The sequence below is a fragment of the Macaca nemestrina genome, chromosome 11 (assembly GCF_043159975.1).
Source record: "Macaca nemestrina isolate mMacNem1 chromosome 11, mMacNem.hap1, whole genome shotgun sequence".
Classification (NCBI taxonomy): domain Eukaryota; kingdom Metazoa; phylum Chordata; class Mammalia; order Primates; family Cercopithecidae; genus Macaca; species Macaca nemestrina.
In genome coordinates, this window is record NC_092135.1 from 48,450,098 (window position 1) to 48,472,597 (window position 22,500).

The 22,500-nt window shown below is 38.7% G+C and overlaps 1 long non-coding RNA gene across 1 annotated transcript; it reads right to left on the reverse strand.

Moving 5' to 3' along the window:
- Positions 1-1,316: 1,316 nt before the first annotated feature.
- Positions 1,317-20,550, reverse strand: LOC105492677 (uncharacterized). Its single transcript, XR_011609553.1, has 6 exons — positions 20,492-20,550; positions 19,430-19,459; positions 19,186-19,261; positions 18,190-18,750; positions 4,449-5,467; positions 1,317-2,102 (listed from the first exon to the last, which is right to left on the reverse strand). It is a non-coding gene; the product is annotated as an uncharacterized lncRNA (long non-coding RNA).
- Positions 20,551-22,500: the final 1,950 nt, after the last annotated feature.

The following is a 22,500-nucleotide window of genomic DNA, read 5'->3' on the forward strand; positions in this document are numbered from 1 at the left end:
TTCTGATCCTCTAAGTCTCTAAGTCTTCATCTGTAGAACATTAATAATAATGCCAACATCATAGGGTAATTGTGAGAAATTCCTGCCTTAATACATCTGAAATGCCTAACTCAGATCCTGCCAGGTAGAACACAGTAACAAGGGGCTCTCCAAATCATCCTTTAGGAAGGAAGACCCCCACCTTTAGGAAGACCATGGTGGCAGGGGCAGTCACTGTAGAGGAAGTTGGCAGCAAGGACAGTAGCATCACTTCCACCCCTCCTACCACACCAGATGCTTTTTTCCCCTACCAAAAAGTGTTCACAAGAAAAATTTCTGATGTAATAATTCTGAGGGTATACACAATGTATGGACTCAGGAGTAATTTTTATTCTCAGAGATATTTATATTTGAATGAGTGGAAACCAAAAGAATGACATGAAATTTAAAATGACATGAAAAAAATAAAACCCTAATACAGAATTTCAGGCATCAATGAAACAAATAGCCAAGGTATCCTGTAAATTCATGCTCTAATAGTTCTAATTGTTTGCCTATTGTGGCTATCTTGGTTAGGAGTTCTAATTGTTTGCCTATTGTGGCTATCTTGGTTAGGAATTATTTCATTACAAAGAACAGAAAACTACACATGTGATGTCAAGAAAAATCAAAGGTAAGGGATTTATTAGGAGGAATCAGTGGTATCTCATACAAACCAAGGGCAGGATACATTTCTCTACTCATGTCGGTTTAATCTTTTCTTTATGGAATCTGTTCTCAGTTTTTCTTGGCAAATGGGCCAAACATGATCATCCCTGTTCTGGAGTATTTTAAGAGACTCTGAGAGAGTCATTTTTGGGAGTTTGTACCTCTGTCCTTCCATCTGCCACCTTGTAACAAAGCTTTCTGCCTTAGGTTACCAACTATCTGCTGCAGTAGTTGAAACCCATCTGCCTTAAATGTAAGACAGGCAATCTAAATTGAGTCTAAATATTACATCCATTTTTGGCATACACTATAATCTGCCTGGGAAATAAGAAGCCAAAAGATTTTATTTCTCTTATGCTAGTCTCCTGTTTTTACACACTTGGTTTAGGGGCATGGGGAGTGGTGTTAACTTTTTGTTTTACTCATACTACATAGATGTGTACTCTGTAAAAATACCTTTATCTGTATTTGTATCTACATCTGAGTCTACACCTGTATCTGTATCTATATCTGGATCTATGTCTATCTATCTATAGATCTGATGCAGGATTTTTTGCTCCTTAGTTCAGCTAAATCCGGGTTCTTGTCTCACAACCAGAAAAAATTAGGCACGTGGACACATTGACAGGTGAGGAGGGTGGAATTTATTAAGCAAAAGGAAAGCTGTCAGCAAAGAGAGGTTTCCACCTCACAAATTGAATACCAGGCTACCACACACAAGCTGAAGAAGCCAGGCTCTTCCCCTGCATAAGGAGCAAATTTTTGGTGGCTCTACCCTGTCTTTCCAATGTGCCTGCAGGCCCTTCGTCTGAGCCACTGTACACTGCGTGTGTTAAAGGATGAAATTTTTCCACCATGGGCATGTTTAGGCAAAACCCTGGTGCACACTGACCTGGGTAGGTCAGAGGTTCTCCAGGGACCCTCCCTTATCTCCCTAGGCATTTGTCTGTCTCTTGCCACTATCTTATCTACATATTTTAGTTCCAACTCTGGGGCTAGAAAATTAATCTTTAATCAAAGAACATACTTGCTTTCTGTTGTTTCTCAATGCTCAGGGAGACTGAATGGCAATTTGGGTCTGAATGACAATTCACCAGTGCGGCTTATGGGCCCGTGCTGGTTCAGGGGTTATTCTCTATTCTAATTAACCAGGGACAATTAGCAGGGGCAGTGGGACTTAGACTTCTTAAGCACGGAAAGTGAGGGGAGAAGACTGCAAAAGAAATTTACAGGTGCATTCTCCAAACAACAATAATTCCACCACCTAAGGCATCAGGATTACATTTTCAGTATGCATTACTTGGGACATTTGTTTAAAATGCAGCTTCCAGTGCTCCATCTTTTAACACGGTTGCTGATGTTGAAAAGACTAACATGACACATTTTTACATGTTGGTAAGGTTCATGCTCTTAAGCTGTGGTAAATAAAAAGATATCTGAAATTAATCTTTTCAGTATAAAGACGTATTTTTAGTAACATTTTCTGAGTGTTCTTGTGGAACTAACAAAATGAGAGTGGAAATTCCTTTTTTTTTTTCAAGATGGAGTCTCGCTCTGTTGCCAGACTGGAGTGCAGTGGCACAATCTTGGCTCACTGCAATCTCTGCCTCCCAGGTTCAAGTGATTCTCCTGCTTTAGCCTCCCGAATAACTGAGACTACAGGTGCATGCCACCACTACCAGCTAATTTTTGTATTTTTAGAAGAGACGGAGTTTCAACGTGTTGGCCAGGATGCTCTAGATCTCTTGACCTTGTGATCCCCCCGCCTCAGCCTCCCAAAGTGCTGGGATTGGAAGTTCTTTAAAAAAATGATACATGAGGTTACACATTTGATTAAAGTGAATCATATAAGAAGTAACCCAAAGCTTAGTTACAGGGTTATTAGGCTTTTATTATTCCTGGTAAATATTATTTAAAATTTAAACCATCTTTCATAAGATATTTTCTTGAAACTCTGAGTTTCCCTTATTGTAACCTAAAAACAATAATGAATTATATCTAGCTATGGACAATAACCCAAGTAAGTCTTTCTGCTGGGTACTTTTCATTGTCATCCTGATATGACAACTTGAAAATAGTACTTGAAAAACATTACCTGCTTGTTATGAAAGATCCAAAAAAAAAAAAAAAAAAAAGAATTGCTAGCTCTATTTATTTCTGGATAAGAAATATAGTTATAAAATTAATTACGACCATCACCTACATAAAGAACTAAAGGGATTCAGTAAAGTCAGTGCTAAAGTTACACATTCATTTGACAAGATTAAACAATGAAAGATAATCTCACTTTCCAATATATCAATAAGTTGCCTAAGATCATGCAGCTAAAACATGGTACAGCCAGAACACAAACCCAGGCCATCTGCTTCCAAAGCCCATTAACTCTTCAGCCCACTAGACTTTTTCATGCATTTTTTTCCCCTCCAAATCATTTAAGATCTCTTTCTTAGAAACTACAAGGATCCATTTACAACATTACTAATTATTGAACAAATTTGGATAAATCTAGAGTCAAATCATTTATCCCCTGAAATATGACTATACTTAGTGGGCCTTCGCCAACTGGTTTCTCTAAGCCTCAGTCTCATCAACTGAAAATGATGAAAATAATGGGCTGTATCTCATTAACATTCTTATAAGGATCAAATACGTGATATATGTGAAGTGCCTTGCACAGAGGCTGGCAGGTGAGAACCACTCAATAAATTTTAGCTACTACTTGTGTACTTGCAGAAGATAAACATACTCAGTTAGCAATAAGGTGTTTAAGGTGTGCTCTATTACCGTGTGTGTTTTCATTTCTAGATGAATAACAGATTTATTTATTTATTTATTTATTTATTTATTTATTTATTTATTGAGACAGAGTCGCTCTGTCGCCCAGGCTGGAGTGCAGTGGCACAATCTCAGCTCACTGCAAGTTCTGCTTCCTGGGTTCTCACCATTCTCCTGCCTCAGCCTCCTGAGTAGCTGGGACTACAGATGCCTGTCACCACGCCTGGCTAATTTTTTTGTGTGTGTATTTTTAGTAGAGATGGGGTTTCACCGTGTTAACGAGGATGGTCTTAATCTCCTGACCTCGTGATCTACCTGCCTCGGCCTCCCAAAGTGCTGGGATTACAGGTGTGAGCCACGGCGCCAAGCTGATGAATAACAGATTTATTTAAAAACACCTCGTGATGTCATAGAAACTTCGGATGTAGTTATGATTAACACTATTATTTCCCCTAATAAGTTTTTCTTACAGCTGTTCCTTTTCCAAAGATAACTAGGTAAACTAATAGGGAGACAGATGATGATAATGAAGATAGAGAGGTAGATAGATAGATATAGACAGATAATAGATACAGATGAAATAACACACACAAAAATATATAAAAATGAATGCATACAGTACAATTTATAGTCATGCAACTTTTAGTGGAGTGTCTTATGTTTTTCTAGTTGTTTGCACACATATTTTTTTGAATGACAACTTGAGTCCTTTTCTAGTTAAAGGAGTATGCATTTCCCTTCTTAAAAGGAGTGTACATTGTTTCTCTTCTTAAAAAATACATTTGGTATATTTATATATGCAGTCCTGCAACCTTTACCAGACCTACTTTAAATTTATTCTGTGACTGGATCCTGGACCCTTCTTCCAGCTGAATAACCTGGAGAAATTTCTGCTTTCTGGAGGGAAGCACTACTTGGGATATAGAATGTTTAAATGCTCTTACACCTCTCTTAATTTTTAGAGTTACTGGCTATGTAACACTTACTTCTCCCTGTTTATGTGTGCTGTCTTCCTCTCCCCACACATCTTCTTTGAAGTATTCCTGAGCTGCAACTCCTCCCCCATCCTCTTCTCGAACATTCTGAGGTGGTTTCCCTATTGTTTCCACTGCCAGCCAGCAGATTTTCCACTTGGAGAAAGGAGACGAGAAAAACTGAACCGTGGTCTAGCCAGCTTGCCTTCCCTAACTAGTTCTTTGTGTCTGATAGAAGGGAAACTTCTGTCTGCTACAGCATATTATTTTGGAATTGTGCTGTAAACATCCTCCTCCAAACTACACCATACAGAAACGCAAATGGTGTTAACTCCAGTCTGTGTCCCTTGGTACCTGGGCTGCTTCTTGGCATCACAGGTTGAGTTGACAGTGGCTTCCCTTAGTGGGGCTGAAATACGTGGCGAAGAGTTGTCATGAGGACCATGTGTTTGTGGAGAGGGCTGTGTCTGCCTGGGAGTCATAAATGGGACATGTAAGCTCTAAAGTTTCCTAAGAAGTGTTAATATTTAAGAGTAAATCCAGGAATTTGTAAATCAGCGGTTTTACTTTGAACAGAGCTCCAGCCAGTTGTGACATCGTTGAGTAAATTGGCAGCCTGTTTGCTGTTGTTTCCTCTTTTTGAAATTTAACCTCTTGGAAAAACAGCAGCCTGGGCTGTTATATGTCTCAACACAGACCACCAGAATAGACCGCTTAAAATTGTTTTTTGATCTGCAGTACCAGTTCCCCTCTAGCAACTTTCTTTTTCTTCTTTTAAATCATTTTGACAGGACATCTTTGCTGGGTGCAAATTCTGTGTCCTTCGAAAAGCTGGGGGCAGAGCATTTAGGATGGAACATTCACTCTTAGGCATTTCCTTGAACTCACATTGTAAAGAAAGAAAGTTCTTCACATTTTCATGCCATGAATGGACACCTTTTTAAAGCCAGTTTCATGATGTTTAATTCCATACTTTTCAAATGTCAGACTTTTTAATGTTGTTTTTTGAGCACTTGAAGACTTAGAATTAGCTGGGTTTGAATGATTAACAATGATAGAGGTAATTATTATAATAATTCAAGCCATTGTTATAAATAATATGTTTAATATATCACAGCTTTATCACTTTTACATTAGAAACAAAAGCTTACCAATGGTTTCAAAAAGAAAAAAAAAAGCTATATCATTTTTACATTATAAAAAAGCTTACCATTTGCTTCAAAAGAAAAGTTCATAGGGAAGAAGTAGGCTTTGCAAATAGATCAGTTCTAGGATATTCACACCCTGAACAATATGATGACTCATGATATTTCTCTTGGATTAGAATTGGTTCAAATCTTCCTTTACCACAAGCAACACGCTATACAACTAGCCAGAACCTACATTTTTGGCTTCCTTTTTTGTCTCAACTGTCAGTTGGTAGAATTCAACAGAAAAGAGATGCTTGAGACACTCAACCACGTTGGTAAAGTAATGTTTTGTTTGGAAATATTACAAACTGCTGCTTCAAAGTGCTTAATGAATGGGTATGTGTGTGTTTCTACATATTTTTAAGGAAACTAGAAGAGAGGAAATACAAACCTACACATGAAAGAGCCATGCCAAATTAAGTACTCTGTCCTTTTTTATAAAGACATTCTGACAGGAGTTTGCCAAAACCCTATTGCAAATGAACATCACAACTTCTCCTAAACAAACTGAGAAATTCTGTGAATGGATGCCCAGTGTTTGCATGTGAATTGCCAAGAAATCACTGCCCACGGGATAGAAGTAGGAGAAAAAAAAGTATTGAAATGTCTGTATATGAGTATACCAACATCCTGCAGTTCAGACCATGGCTTCAAAGTCATGATGATCCCTCATTTATAAAGCCTTTAAATAGCAGGCAAACAGTGGCTCAGACAGAGGAGGAATTTCATAATATCTAGTTTCTTGTGGAAAAAGAATTGTTGGTGTCTCTTTTCCAAAAACCTGGAAAAATATATTTTAGCTTATTTTTCTATCTAGAGTTAGTTCAGTTTCACTTGGGGTCTCAGAAGCTAGAAAATTCCAACTATTAGAATAATAATCTTATGGATTTTTATTTTTAAGGCTTAATGAAAAAAAAAATAGTAAAATATTTTTAAGCAGAATTTCATTGACCATGCTTGTGATAGGCAGTATGCTAACTGCCTTTAATACTACCCAATAAACTTAGTATGTTGGATCCTTATGAGCTAGGTAACTTAGTTCCCATTTTACAGCAACTTAATAAATTTTTAAAGAGTTCAGAAAATTTGTCTCAAATTACTTAACTAGCCAATGGCAGGTCTGGATTTTGAGCAAAATTCTATCTTACTCGAAATCCCGTGCTGCTCTTTATGATTATATTCTAATGAACCCCTTATGTGAATAATAAGGAAAAGCTTAATCTTGCTTGATTCCAAAACACAAATTAAAAATTCTACTTATGACATAATTTTATCCATGGAACCAAATTAGTATGTATTTGGAAAAAAAAATTTATACCTTCTTCTATAATCTCTCGTGCTATTGTGGTGGCATAAACGCTTCTACTATCTTTACCCTTAATCTGATCAGAGGCCTACAAATATCAGGCATAGATGTGCTGCAACCTCCTTTCCCTTGCTCATGTCAGGCATCACTAGTAGAAAACAGCACGTTTTACAGATAATAGCCTCAGCCTCATACTTCTCATCACAGTGCTCCAGATCAGCATTACCAGTAATCTGAGTTTGCACAATCCTCAAACACATATTTGCCATTAAAGATTCATCTCATTCTGCACACTGTTATCAGAAGAATTCCCTCAAAGTATTGCTTTCATAATTTCACTGTTCTGATCAAAATTAGTCAATGGCTCAATACTGCCTACTACTTATAATCAGGTCCCTAAGCTCTTCCCAGATCTTTCCAAAAGCTTCTTCTGGGCCTTTTCTTTACTCTTATGCATGGATTTTTACCTCTCCTGCTCTGAAGTTTGCATTGTCTTGCCACTTGTGTGTTTATTCTTAATTAAGAAGGTTGCTTTGGGCCGGGCTTGGTGGCTCACGCCTGTAATCCCAGCACTTTGGGAGGCCAAGGCAGGTGGATCACCTGAGGTCAGGAATTCAAGACCAGTCTGGCCAACATGGTGAAACCCCATCTCTACTAAAAATACAAAAATTAGCCAGGTGTGGTGGCATGCGCCCGTAATCCCAGCTACTCGGGAGTCTGAAGCAGGACAATCACTTGAACCTGTGAGGCAGAGGTTGCAATGAGCTGAGATCATGACACTGTACTCCAGCCTGGGCAACAAGAGTGAGATTCTATCTCAAAAAAAAAAAAAAAAAAAAAAAAAGTTGCTTTGTTCTTCTGTGGTGAGAAAATCACACCAATCATTTTACAGTCAAATTCCCAACTATTAAACAAAACTGATTTCATCTTTTCTCAAATCCTCAATATAGTAGAAGTTCTCTAATTTGATGAAAGCAAGACTAGTAGTTGATTTGCCAATCAACTACAACAGCAGCAAAAAAAAAAAAAAAAAAAAAAGAGAAAAAAAATGATCAGAGAAGGAATCCTAACAATGATACATATGCTTTATAAATACTCTGATTTAAAATGTTTAAAACTACACATGTGTTATTTCATTAAGCTTTTGATTCAGGGGATATTTTCCTGCGATTAAGAGTCTGCTAATAACAATCCTACAGTATCTTTCTTGCATACAATTCATCCATAATGCATCCTCCATGATTCCCAGTCTTGGTTTATTTAAAATAGAGCAAGAACCTTCCAAGTATTGTGAGTGTGAAGTCTTCCTATACACTTTTCTGATTTCTGCCCCAAATTTTAAAAAAGTTTTCTTGCAATATTCATTAGTAATTGTTTTTAGCCATTCATATATAAAAGTCTTCATAATGCAATCAATTTAGTTTTCATACAAAAAATCTCATACCTCACTTTCTGTACGATATTTCATTGATTTATGTTACATGATTTTAATAACAAGTGCCACTGGCAGTTTGGAATGAACACACTTGGGCTGCACACTGTTCAAGTGGCCCTAGCAGAGGGGTGCATGCTAGCTCTGAGCAGACAGTATGCTATGACAAAGGTCAGCGTGTTTGATGGGGTGAATGAAGAGCTGAATGTCTTCCAGAGTACTGGTTAAGTGGATAGTGAAGAGAGATTATTCTCATTTATATTTGTAATCTATATCATTACTCGACTTTGATTATACACTGCTTTTCGGGCGATAATTATCTTTCTCATCTAAACTGCTACAGTTGGCTCCAGGAACATTGTTTACAATTCCTTTAGGGTCATCCTCATAGCAAAGCAGGGTCTTCCTCATAGCAAAGCACAGCGATATTTTACAGAATATATATGTATTTATATGTACAGTATTCATTAAATTTTCTTTGCTCCTTACACTCAAATAGCAAGGTAGAAGTGAAGAGGCTTTTTAGAGCTACCCAGAAGAGAAACACTCCGAAGGTTCACAACTGGAAACAATATACCATATACAATTATGGATATGATATGGTATCCAAAGCACAAAATGAATTAGTGGCAACTGGGGTAACTGTTTAAGTAAATAAATAAATAAGATTTTTTTCTCGCTAAAATGTGACTTAAAATAACATTCTAGGCATTAAAAATTGAAATAATATTAAATCATAATTGAATTGAAATATTCTAGAAGTTAAACAATTCTTTAAAACCTTTTTTAAATTGTCTAGTTATTGACAAGTCACTCTATCATTTTCAACTTAACAAGAGAGAAATGGAAAGGCTGGGAGATTTGTCCAAGGTCACAGATCAAGTGATCTAAACATAGACAACCAACCACAGGGTACCCAAAATGTTCTTACTCAAAAGACTTAATAGCTTTTACCAAAAATAACTACTCCAGTCAAAGAGAAAAGGATAATTGCTACTTCCACAGACAACATAAGAAACCGACATCATTTCAGCCCAGAAAGAAACATTAAATGACCACCCACACACCCCATCACATATTTATCTCCTCCAGCTGCAAGACCCTCTTCTCTTTGGCTTCTCATTGACCTAGAAAGAAGAACTAATGAATAAATAAAGTCTAAAACAGATGCAAAGGCAGTCTGCATAAAAAGTACACTGCTGTGGGTTAGCAAAAATGTAATCTCTGGGTCAGCTCTTTCTTGCTCACTGCTGCTTTAGTCAAGAAGTCCAGCCAGCTCTTTGCAGAGACTGTGGTGATGCCACATCTGCCAATGCAAATACCTGGCTGTGCAGGACAGGAAACCTTAGCCAGGCCTCAAAAAGTCCTCAGCTTAGGCAACAGACAACCTTTGGCTAGCACTAACTTAACTCCTTTTTTTTTTTTGTCTGGACAACGAGTGGTTCCTGAGGCAGTCATGATTGACCAGATGTGTAGTTGTGTCTGATGCCCACACTTAAAAGAGTGCTCTGGCATGAGTGCTTGAGATTCATTCATTGTAGATGTGTTTCTTTAAAACAGAGGTCAAGGGCCAGGCACAGTGGCTCACGCCTGTAATCCCAGCATTTTGGGAGGCCGAGGCAGGTGGATCACGAGGTCAGGAGATCAAGACCATCCTGGCTAACACAGTGAAACCCTATCTCTACTAAAAATACAAAAAATTAGCCAGGTATGGTGGTACATGCCTGTAGTCCCAGCTACTTGGGAGGCTAAGGCAGGAGAATCGCTTGAACTTGGGAGGCGGAGGTTGCAGTGAGCCAAGATCGTGCCACTGCACTCCAGCCTGGGTGACAGAGCGAAATTTCGTCTCAAAAAACAAAACAAAACACAACAAAACAAAAAAACCAGAGGTCAAACTGGTGACTCACAGTCCTATTTAGCCTTTAGATGGACTTCGTTCGCCTCTATGGCTGTCTACTTACTCATTTAAAAAAAATTTTTAATTGCATTTAGATGGGCAGTTGTCAATTTCTGTGGTGTAAATACTCTAGATTTTGGGAGAGGTGCAGTATTTCTATCATACAGATGTGATAGAAATAAACTCAAATGCATATATAGTGGTCACATATAGTAACATAATTAGTGATGTGCTTTAAGTATTATTTTTTAAAAATAAATGTAATTTCATTGTAAGTTTGTATAATTTAAATTTTCATAATGGTCATGTTTAATAATCAGCTCTCAAAATTCATGCAAATGTAACACTTGACTCTTGTGAGTCAGGATAACCCCGCTGCTTCACGTGCTTGGATAACATATCATGATGATAGCAGCCATAGCATACAGTGGTTCAGGCTCTGGAGGCTGAATTTAAATCCCACAGTTTCATTTACTAGCTGTGTGAGCTTGTACAAACTACTCAACTTCACAGAACCTTGAGTTTCTCAAATGGAAAAATAAGTTAATGTTTATTTTGTGAGTTTACAGTGAGGAATAAATACAATAGTATATGTGAACGGCTTAGCACTAGATTTGGCACATAATAATCACTCAGTGAAAAATGAACATGTATTTATTTTAACTCGAGGCAGAAATTACTTCATCTGATTCGTTTTGCTACTACCGCAAAGACCTAACTGCAGCACCTCAAAGAAATGAGAAATTTCATGAGTAGAGGAAGGAAAGGAACCGGGGAGATCAGAAAAGACCAGGATGAAAGATAAGATGAAGGCACTGAGAAAGAATGAGAATAAAATAGGATCAAAGATACAGAAATAGGATAAGAGAGAGTAAAAAAACGCTGTTGCTTTTCCTAGTGCAAACCATGTCTATCCTATCCATTAGACATTCATTCTCAATTTCTCACAAAGGTTGTATAATCTCTGCATAAATTACTAAAATCATTTCTTGAAAGAACAGTACCAAATACCAAACAATCCCATCCCATCTCTTTGGCTTGATAATTAATGTTAAGCATGGAACCCATACTCAGCCAGTTAGATTCTCTTGTCTTAAAATTTGGAATTCATTCCCAGAGACTGAAGTGAAGCAGTGTTGAGTGCTGCCAGTTGGGCAGCTCTGACTGGCCATGAGCAGATGAGGAAAGAAAACCAACCTTCAGAGTTGGAGAGAAACAAAATAACAACACACAGAAATGAACATCCCTTAGCCCCTTATAGAAAAAAGGAAAACAGAAGACAAATGATGGCTTTTCTTTCCTGTGAAGCCTGGCTATATCCCTTAACTTGGTTTCTATGAGATAAGCCGTTTTCCTTACCATAAACTTCCTTTACCTAAGCAAGCTTGGGTGAATCTCTTTTCCTTATAGCCAAATGATTCCTAACCAGATCATCCCTGCTGGTTCTAAAGTTCTGTGAAAATATACAAAAATCACGGTATTTGTAAAATACCAGAAGCTTGAAGGCACGTGATTTTAGCCCCTTTGATTTACATATGATCAGTGGAGTCCACAGAAATAAATGACTTGCACAGAGTCCATATTTAACTAGTAATTGAGCTATTCCAAACCTCAGCTCAGCTCAGCTGGGCCCCAGGCAGCGCCCTCTGCAGTAAAACGAAAATGGCATGGTTCTAATTTTGGAGTGGCAGCATGTTCAAGATGTGCTGACACTGTTCTCAAAGGCCAAATCCCATTTTCTTTTTGTCTGCTGTCTCACTTTATGAATAACGTCAGAACAGAACAGAAACAGGAAGCTGGTCTACTGAAAGACAAGGTTAAAACAAGGGCTTTGAGGTAAAATAAACCTGTGTTCAAATCCACACTCTTTTCCTGGCAGGCTGTTTGACTATGGGCAAGAGCCATGACCTCTCCAAGCCCCAGGTCCTCTTTGAAAAATGGAGATAAATAAAATTATATAATTTATTGTGTTGTTGGAGGATTAAGTAATATAATGCATAGAAGTCCCTCAATGTAGTGAACACTCACTGAATGTTGCATTGTTCTCGATCTTAGTATTGTCAATGATAATTGGTCAGGCAGGAGTCAAGAATCAATTCCAGTGGGTATTTTCACCTTGAGGTTGCAAAGACTTCTTTCCTCAATGTAAGTTTATATCATTATATCATCAGTACCAACATCTACACATGTATCTGTATCTTTTTTTTTTGAGACAGTCTCGCTCTGTCACCCAGGCTGGAATGCAGTGGCGCCATCTGGGCTCACTGCAAGCTCTGCCTCCAGGGCTCACGTCATTCTCCTGCCTCAGCCTCCTGAGTAGTTGGGACTACAGGTGCCTGCCACCACACTTGGCTTTTTTTTTTTTTTTTTTTTTTTGTATTTTTAGTAGAGACGGGGTTTCACTGTGTTAGCCAGGATGGTCTCGATCTCCTGACCTCGTGATCTGCCTGCCTAGGCCTCCCAAAGTGCTGGGATTACAGGCGTGAGCCACCGCGCCTGGCCTACACATGTATCTTTCTACCTGTTACCAACTGGCCCTTCAAATACACTTACTAAACCGTTTATTAAAGATGTGAATGACTTCAGTCAAGAATATCATTGGGATTTAATGTGCTTTGAAAATGGAAACTTTTACACTCGGTGATTAAAAATTTGGCACTTAATGTAATAAACCATGAATGTTAACGGTCAGCATTAAAACACGTGATACCTATCCTGGAGCTTCTATAAGGCAGAGCTAACAATAATCACCAGGCTTGCAGTTCAAATCAGGAAATACTGTGTAAGCACAGCTACACTTCATTAATGCAGAAGAACTAAACTGTTTTCAGCTAGAAGGAATGTATAATGCAACATAATTAAGTGGAGATTGATCCACCTACAAACTTTAATTGACATTATTAAAGCTTTGAAATTCCACGAAGCAGTGTTTATTAGCAAGATCAAGGTAATCGAGGGCAGTGATTCTCAAGCTCCTATGGCGTAAGGATCAACACGAGGACCTTATAAAAAGTGTCTTTTCCCAAATCTCCCCTCAAGAAATTCAAATTCGGTGATTCTGTAGTGCTGACCAATTACTTATATTTTTATCAAACTCTGCAGGTAATTATAATCCAAATAATCTCGGTAGAACTCACGTTGAGAAACACTGATCTAGAATCTCAGATTGAGTAACATTTCGCATAGGAAGGAAGAAACGGCTTTGCAAGAGAGAGCTCTTCTCAGCAGGCTGGGATGGAATGCAGATCTAAGCCTTAAAGAAAGAAAAAAACCCCAACAACTCAAACTAGGCAAGTATTTTTAATTAGTCGTACCTTGACTCTCACTGAACTTTAGAGGGTAGGTTCTGTGGAAGCACCAGGTGTATTAGTTCAGTCTGTCCCAAGGGAATACAATGTCTCATGTGAAACAGCAGAAGGATAAAGGAATCCCAGTGTCAATAAATCAGGCAGTGGACAAGAGAGGTATTTTTTCAACAATCTGTAGATAGGAATATCAAGCATATATTTCTGCAATAATGATTACCAAGTACTTATTTTAATAACATCTCAAAAATGAAGGGATTCTAAATTCCAGTGATAATACATTTCATCTGATACACTGTTGTTGAGTCTACCCACACCAAGGGAAGCAGCAGTAAAACTTTGTACAATAGTGGTTGGACTGGTGTTTGGGGCATTATAATTGTAATCTCATCCCTAATAACAACTAACTCTGCAATTTTGGGGAAGTCGTTTCACCACTCTGAATCTCAGAGTGTACTTGATATCTTGAAAGTTCCCTTCTGTTCCAGTGCTCTGCAATAAAGTGCCTACTATGAGCCATACACTGTTCTAAGCACTCCACTTAGAAATGAACCTGTTTAATCCTCACAATCATCCGATGAAGTATGTGCCCATACTTTAAACAATATCCCTTTATAGACGAGCACAGTGAAGCACAAGAAGGTTAAGTAGCCTGCCCAAGGTCATTGTGATGGTTTATCTTCTATGCCAGCTTGGCTGGGCTACAATGCCCAGATATTTGGTCAAACATTCTGGATGTTTCCATGGGGGTGTTTTGGATGAGATTTATATTTAAATCGGTGGACTTTGAGTAAACTGATTGCTCCCATAATGTGGGTGAGCCTCAGCCAGTCAATTGGAAGGAAGCCTCAATAGCACAAAAGACCGCCATCCCCAGAGTAAGAGGGAACTCTGCCAGCAAACTGCCTATGAACTCCAACTGCAGTTCTCTCCTGAGTTGCCAGCCTGCATCCTTCTCAATCAGATTTTGGACTCATCAAGCCTCCACAACCATGTGAGCCAATATCTTAACATAAATCTCTTTGGCACTCTCTCTTTTTCTCTAAATCCTATTGTTTCTGTTTCTCTGGAGAACCCTGACAAAAACAGTTCCACAGTATTATGGTGGTGGAGCCAGGCTTTGGTCCCAGGCAGGCTAACTCTGCAGGTGGAGGATGAGGACTACTTTGTGCTTCCAGAGGTTAGCCAAGCATCCCTGTTAAGAATTCAGATGCTTCAGTGAATATAGACTTTTAAATAGTATTTGGTCTTAATGGTTTTTCTCTGGCTATCTGCACTGATGACATCATTCAGTTGGGCATAATTAACTAATGCAAGCAGTGATTTGGAAGAATTTAACATCATCCATGTTTGATTACAGTAAATTGCGTGTTTGGGGAACATCCCTATCTTTCAGAGTTAAATGTAGGAAGTAACTACTTTCTTACAAAAAGTCCCTTGTTGAAAGAGGAAAAAAACTATCCAGATATAAGACAGTCTGACTTAAGTGTGGCAGTTTTTCTCTTCTTAAATGTTTACCTTTCTCTCCACTCAGTAGACACCGTCTTGAAAGTCTTGCAATTCCTGTTTGTAGTGGGTAGATTTTAAAATACCATCACTTTTAAAATCTTATCTATTTTTTTTTTTTTTTTGAGATGGAGTCTTGCTCTGTCGCCCAGGCTGGAGTGCAGTGGCGCCATCTCGGCTCACTGCAAGCTCCGCCTCCCGGGTTCATGCCATTCTCCTGCCTCAGCCTCCCGAGCAGCTGGTACCACAGGCGCCCGCCACCATGCCCGGCTAATTTTTTGTATTTTTTGGTAGAGATGGGGTTTCACCATGTTAACCAGGATGGTCTCCATCTCCTGACCTCATGATCTGCCCACCTCAGCCTCCCAAAGTGCTGGGATTACAGGCGTGAGCCACCGTGCCCAGCCTATTTTTATTTAATCAAATGATAGTAGGCTCTTTTGCTTCCTTTGTAATGTGTGCGTATATGTCAATACTCACTTTCCTTCTCAAGATCCCAATTTAATCCTTGACCCTTAGATAAAGATGACCCTAGAAACATGGCTATGAACTACCTCAAGAATGGACATCTTCAACCAAGTCAATTAGCAGCAACTGTCCAAATAGCTGGTAAGAAGGAAAAAAAGCTAAAGGTATCCTGCATCTTTTTTTTTTTTTTTTTTAACTTGAAGTTAGTTTTGGAATCCTACGGAGAAGTCAACAAACATTTAAGAGTCAAGAGAGGCTGGACGTGGGGGCTCACTCCTATAATTCCAGCACTTTGGGAGGTCGAGGTGGGCGGATCGCGAGGTCAAGAGATCGAAACCATCCTGGCCAAGAGATGGTGAAACCCGTCTCTTCTAAAAATACAAAAATTAACTGGGCATAGTGGTGCATGCCTGTAGTCCCAGCTACTTGGGAGGCTGAGGCAGGAGAGTCGCTTGAAACCTGGTGGGACGGAGGTTGCAGTGAGTCAAGATCACACCACTGCGCTCCAACCTGGCAATAGAGCGAGACTCTGTCTCAGAAAAAAAAGAGTCGAGAGAAGCCCCTGCCTTCAAGTGTACTCAGTGTTAAGGACTGCAGGGCCTCCCTGGTGGAGGTCAGCCATGTCCATTATAGATGTGTCTAGTTTGAGGACCTAAAGGTTGATAACTCAGGAAAGGCAGAGTGCCTGTAAATGAAGGAAACACTTAGCTAAGGTTCAAGATCATTGAACTGTTTCTGGTTTTTATACATAGACTCATATGCTGTCTGTAGCTTCCTTGACCCAAACTATCAACTCTGAAACATGAAACAGTAGAGGAAGAAGAAGAGGAAGACTGAGTTGTTCTGTTTTAGACACAGGCTGAGTCCTTGCGGCCAGATTCAATCAGTGCAAAAGAGAAGGATTTGGAACAATTTGGTTAGTTTCCTTCCATCCAAATGTCTAGACACCCAAAGGGTTGTGCGGCCTGGCCTCTCACTATTCCCGTTAAAAGCTTCTCTTCACGGAAAATGTCATTGGTTATATGGTTTGTTTGTATTATGTTTGAACTTAATATATACTATTCTACCTTTGTCAACATCCATTCCCATTTTCTGTAAGCTTTAAACTATCCCAGATGCTGAGTAAATGTGAATTTGCTGGAATGTGGCTGGCCTCTGTAATCTGGTTGCACAATCACTACTCTCCCTCTCCAAATTCTGTATAAAGTCAATTTTAAGTATGCATTGTCTGGGGCATTTATATCCTGTAGATTAAGACAGATGCCAAAAGTGTAAAAAGGTAATCTTGATCTATCATTATTGGAGTCTATGCAGCTTAAAAGGAAAATGGACTCTCAAGTCTGAATGCTTATCTGCTGTTCTCAATCACTTAATGCTCCAAACTGTATGCTCCCAATGTCCATTCTTTAGTTGGTTGTCAAGGTACTTCCCAGTAGGCATTTAGCTTCTAGTATGTTCTGTTCAGAAAATACCCAGAGCTTCAAGGATGTCAATTTGGGTATCAAATATATGAATCCAGAGCAAAGTCACCTGCTACATAGTTTTCTTCAGCACCATAGTGTGATCACCTTCCCTGTGTCCAAGCTCTGCAGAGGTACAGAGTGTCTTGTATGATAAAATTGTGCTTGAAAAAATGACACCCTAAATTGACTATGCAATACTGGCAAGACATGGGGATAATAAAAATGCATGGCCCATGTACCTTTTTGCTGAGATTTAGATATTCTTCCCCATCCTCAATCCTCTGCCATATTTTTAATATTTTTGCTTTTTTATATTAATCTCTAAATACGAAAGGATGAGGAAAGTCACAAACAAGGAAGAGCAAAGAGAATAAAGCTAACATAGGGAAGCATTAGCCTGGTCTCAGTAGAGAGACACAGTTTTGTGTATTGTTTATGAGTTACCCAGATAGACTATGTTAACAGACCAAAGAAAGAAGATTTAAAGAAATAAATCTGATAACTTCAGAAAACATAGGGTGATCCTGGGGAAAATATATTTGCTTTTGTCCAAAACAAGATCAATACCACCTTTTAAAAGGAAGCTTTAGAAAAAAAAAAAAATCTCTGCATGTTGTATAAGCTTCCTGGAGCTTCCCAGTATCAATAGCTCTGTCTTTATACTGGCATTTTAATTGACTTTCCCTCATTTTTTTTTCCTTTTGTTGATCAATCTTTTTAATGAGCAATTTTGTGTAGTCAATTAGATCTAATTCTGTTGATAAAGAAAACTGAAAATAAATGAAGTCCTAAAAGTTCAGCTTAAGCTATTAAATCATTGATTAACCAAATAAAAACTACACCATATTTTTGGTTTAACCACTTGTTTAAGTTATATGTCAGCCTTTCTTCTATAGAAGTTGAGAAACTTGATTAATGAAAGCTGTTCTCTGTGGAAAAAAAGAACTTAGTTGTTCCATATGTCATAGAAAGGCTTGGTTGGAACTGAGCAGACTGTAATTCTTTCCTTTCTGGAGGGAAATACGAAATTCTTTCCACAGCTGTTAGACTCTGATCTCAAAGCTAAATTAATTATTTTTATCTTTAAGATTTTTCTTCATTTGAGACCCACCATAGCAGGGTACACTCATGTCTAGTGGAAGAGGCAGCTGCAAACCTTGTGTAAATTTCAGGATTTTGCACTTACCTAACTCCTCTGAGTACCCAACTCCCCACACACCTAAAACACCATTGTTAACAATGTGGGTCTTTAAATCTTCTGAGGCTTCAAAAGCTGCAATCAGTTCAAAACTGTAGCTTGATCAAAGGCCTGTGTGTAAGGAAAAGAATGCTAAAAAAAGAAAATCTTTTGGAAAAATCATAATTTTGCCTCAGGCTAAATCTGAAGTACTAACCTACTGAGTTATACTTCCGAAGTTTAGAAGAGGGCTGTGTTTTCATCTTGGATATAGAAAGGTGGTGAATTGCCTTTGATTTCTCCTTCCTTGCTTTGAAACAAAGCAATTGTGAAAGTCTAATGCAATTGCATTCTAGCCAGTGTCCAGTGAGAAGATTCCCATGGGGCTCTTCAGCATCGTAGATTCATTCACCGCCCTTAACTGGCTTGTTGAACAAGGAGGTGTGAGTTTGGGAGTGGGTGGTTAAAATTAGTATATTTGGCACAGCAGAGAGTTGTCCATCACTGAAAAGAGAGATGATGAATATTGGTTCTAGGAATCTTCTCCTGAAATACACAATGCAAGGAGAGCTAGTAATGGTGAATGAGGAATGGGGCCAGGGATATGGAAGGCTGGACTACCCAGGACTTGAGGAATGGGCTATATCAGCCCATTCTGTATTCATAATGTACGACTGACAAGAGATCTTCACACTACTGTACTCTGACCCTCTGTCCCTTTTATAGACTCTAATGTCCTCATTTTCAAGTAAGATTGTGTGTGTGTGTGTGTATGTGTGTGTGTGTGTTTTAAGTTAAAAGGGTAGTGGAACAAAAGTTGTTTGTACCTCTGCTTCCCCTCTCCTAAGAGAAATAAATTGTCCTTAGCTTTCTTTGCTATTACTTCCATTTGTTAGCAAAATTTGACTTTTACAGGCTTATGCTGATAACTAAGCCAGAATAAATGAAGTGAGAGATATACAGATTCATAACTGAAATGTGTAAGGGATTTACACAAAAGGATACAGTTTATGGTTTAATTCCTCAAGGAAAGTATCGTATGCAAGTGAGTCATTTTTGCATGACCTCAGCTGAGAAGAAGCTGGATTGAAAGAAATTCCAAAGGCATGGAAGAATGTCAGTCAGTTTACAAGAGCTATTTGGAAAATCATATATTTATTCATTCTGACACACCCCAAACACTGGATTTCACAATGCAGGAGCAAATAAAAATGAAGAACAAAACACCAATAAAGGAGTAGAATCTTACCTTAATAGGTAATGAATTATCAAGTGTATACTACAAAGGAAAAAAAGGGAAATAGAACAATGCTGTTGAAAAAACTTTATGTGATGATGAAAATGTTTACACCAACACTATTCAATACCAGTAGTCACTAGCCATATGGGACTATTGAGTGCTTAAAATATTTCTAATGTGAATAAATAAGTTTTACCTTTTTCTCTAATTTTAGTTAATTTAAAATTAACATTTGGCTAGTGCTTCTCTCTTAGCCTGTCTCAAAAATAGCACTAAAGATGAAGAATACCAAATTCTTCTCTAAAATCTTTCACAATTTCATTGGCTGATCTCTGCCAAATATCTCCCTTGTATTTTATTTTCCTGTCTTTAAAATGGTGCTTACAATTCATGGTCTCTAAGTAAAAACGTTAGTGACATAATATGATTTAAATATAAGATTATTCAATATAAATGTTCTATTGATAGATTTCTAATCTAAGAGGTAAGATATTTGGAAGTTAATTTCAACTTGTATTGAATTACTTGGGGTAGCATAATTACAGAAATGATTATGAAAAGTTCTCTCTGCTCAAAAAACTTAAACAAACATAGAAAGATAGATGTTGGGCCAGGTGCGGTGGCTTATGCCTGTAATCCCAGCACTTTGGGAAGCCAAGGTGGGTGGATGACCTGAGGTCAGGAGTTTGAGACCCGCCTGACCAACATGGAGAAACTCTGTCTCTACTAAAACTACAAAATTAGCTGGGTGTGGTAGCATGCGCCTATAATCCCAGCTACTTGGGAGGCTGAGGCAGGAGAATCACTTGAACCCGGGAGGCGAAGTTTGCAGTGAGCCGAGATTATGGCACTGCACTCCAGTCTGGGCAACAAGAGTGAAAAAAAAAAAAAAAAAAAAGAAACTCTGTCTCAAAAATAGATGTTGATATTATTTCAATTAAGCAATAGGAAAATAGATGAAGGGGCAATAAACTCTGACTGGGAGAGTGTATTTGTCTATCTTCATACTGCTGATAAAGACATACCCGAGACTGGGTAATTTACAGAGAAAAAGAGGCTCAGTGGACTCACAGTTCCATGTGGCTGGGGAGGCCTCACCATCATGGTGGAAGGCGAAAGGCACATCTTACATGGTGGCAGACAAGAAAGAATGAGAGCCAAGTGAAAAGGGAAACCTCTTATTAAACCATCAGATCTCGTGAGACTTACTCACTGCCATGAGAACTGTATGAGTAAAAGCACCCCATGATTTCCTTATCTTCCACTGGGTCCCTCCAACAACACATGGGAATTATGGGAGCTACAGTTCATGATGAGATTTGTGTGGGGACACAGAGCCAAACCATATCAGAGAGAATTGGGATATTGAAAGACAAAGTTGAATTTGGGCTGAGTGTGACAGAGTAGGAAGGAAGGCCTTTCTAAGCAAAATAGTGTGGCATGAGCACAGGCATAGAGGGAAAGTCAGAGCCTTCAGTGCATGCTGAATTAGTCTGGCCTGGCTCTAAATGGGGCCTAAAATGCCCACTATGGATTTGTATTGATATTCTGGAGGCAAGGGAGTTAAATTAGAGCATTTTGGATAAATGAGAAACAAGATAAGATCTGTGATTTTGAAGAATAACTCTAGTGTCAGTGTCAATGAACTTTCAGAGAAAGATGTGCAGGGATGAAGATTAGTTGGGAGAATATAGAAAGTGGTCAAGCAAAAAGTGAAAAGATTGACTAGGATCCTAATGAAAGATCAATAAAAAGCGAGCATATAAGGATTGAGTAAAGTCCACAAAATCTGGTGGTCCAACTCATGTGGGTGTTTATGGAAGACAGCAAGACAAAGGTAACTAGGTTTTAAGTTTGAGTGGCTAAGTGATAACATTTATCAAAGCAGGGAGCAAGGAGAAGTCTGGGCTTGTTGATTTTGAAGCATTAGCTTGGCATCCATTTATAGATTAACAAATAAATACAGACATGAATGTGAGTCTTCCCATAGACATTAGGCCTGCATCAGAATCAACATGTCCAAACCTGAGCAAACATCTCTTGGATGTCCAACTGGGTGTTGGAAATGCAAATCTTGGGCTCAAAAGAGAGGTCCGAAATAGATATGTGATTCATCTGAGTAGAAATGACACTGGAAGTTATAAAGGTGTGACTTTAGTTAAGAAGAGAACATTGTGTAGCTCACAAAAGAGGACAAGGGCAGGTCCTTGGGGGCAGGAGTCAGCGAGGGAGATGGAGAAGTAAAAATAGAATTTGAAGAACTCAGGAAGAAAGTAATCAAGTCAAGAAAATAATAGATTGTATATACTGAAATCTAAGAACCAAATAAAATGCAAACACAAAACATGCTGTTAATTACTTTCTGTAAATCACTTTCTACCTGAGCAGGCCCCAGAGTGGGACAAAGATAGGGAAACTCCATGTAAACAGGGGTTGTTTGACAGAAAGACCAATGACTGGAGGTGGGTAGGGTTTAAGAAGCAATAGACACAGCAAAAGAGGTGTTCCCTGCGATGTGAGATCTCATACAGTTGAGGGGAAGATGGGAGTGGGGAGATGCTTTTGGTGCTCACATCACATCCCTGGACCCACTTAATTAGGCAGTTGAGACACTGGGTGAGCCAATGTTAGTTATCAGCATTGTCAAATAATCAACGATCAGTTGTTTCTTTCTATCTGGACCCTGAGCAAGTAGCATCAACTCTCTGAATCTTGGTCTCTTCCCATCGAAAAGAGGTTTAATTATAGGATTCATAGCAGTGAGGATTAAATAGGATGATGCATCTGACACAACTGGGGGTTAATTAATATTAGTTCCCTTCCATTTTTGCTCCTCTTCATAGCTTTGTATCAGGCACGCCCAGCCAATGAGTGTTCCTAATGTGTCAGTGGAATGCAGTGTTTCCATGTTGGAAGAAATCTCAGGCCCCTGACAAAGGACAATTTTATCTCATCTGAAGCCGGTTCGATAAATACTTTGTTGCATAAATCAATGAATAATCACGAATCAGTCAATCAATCCTGTTCATTTAGCTCCCCCATCCAGGTCCTAACACTCTTGAACCACCTCTGACTGCTTA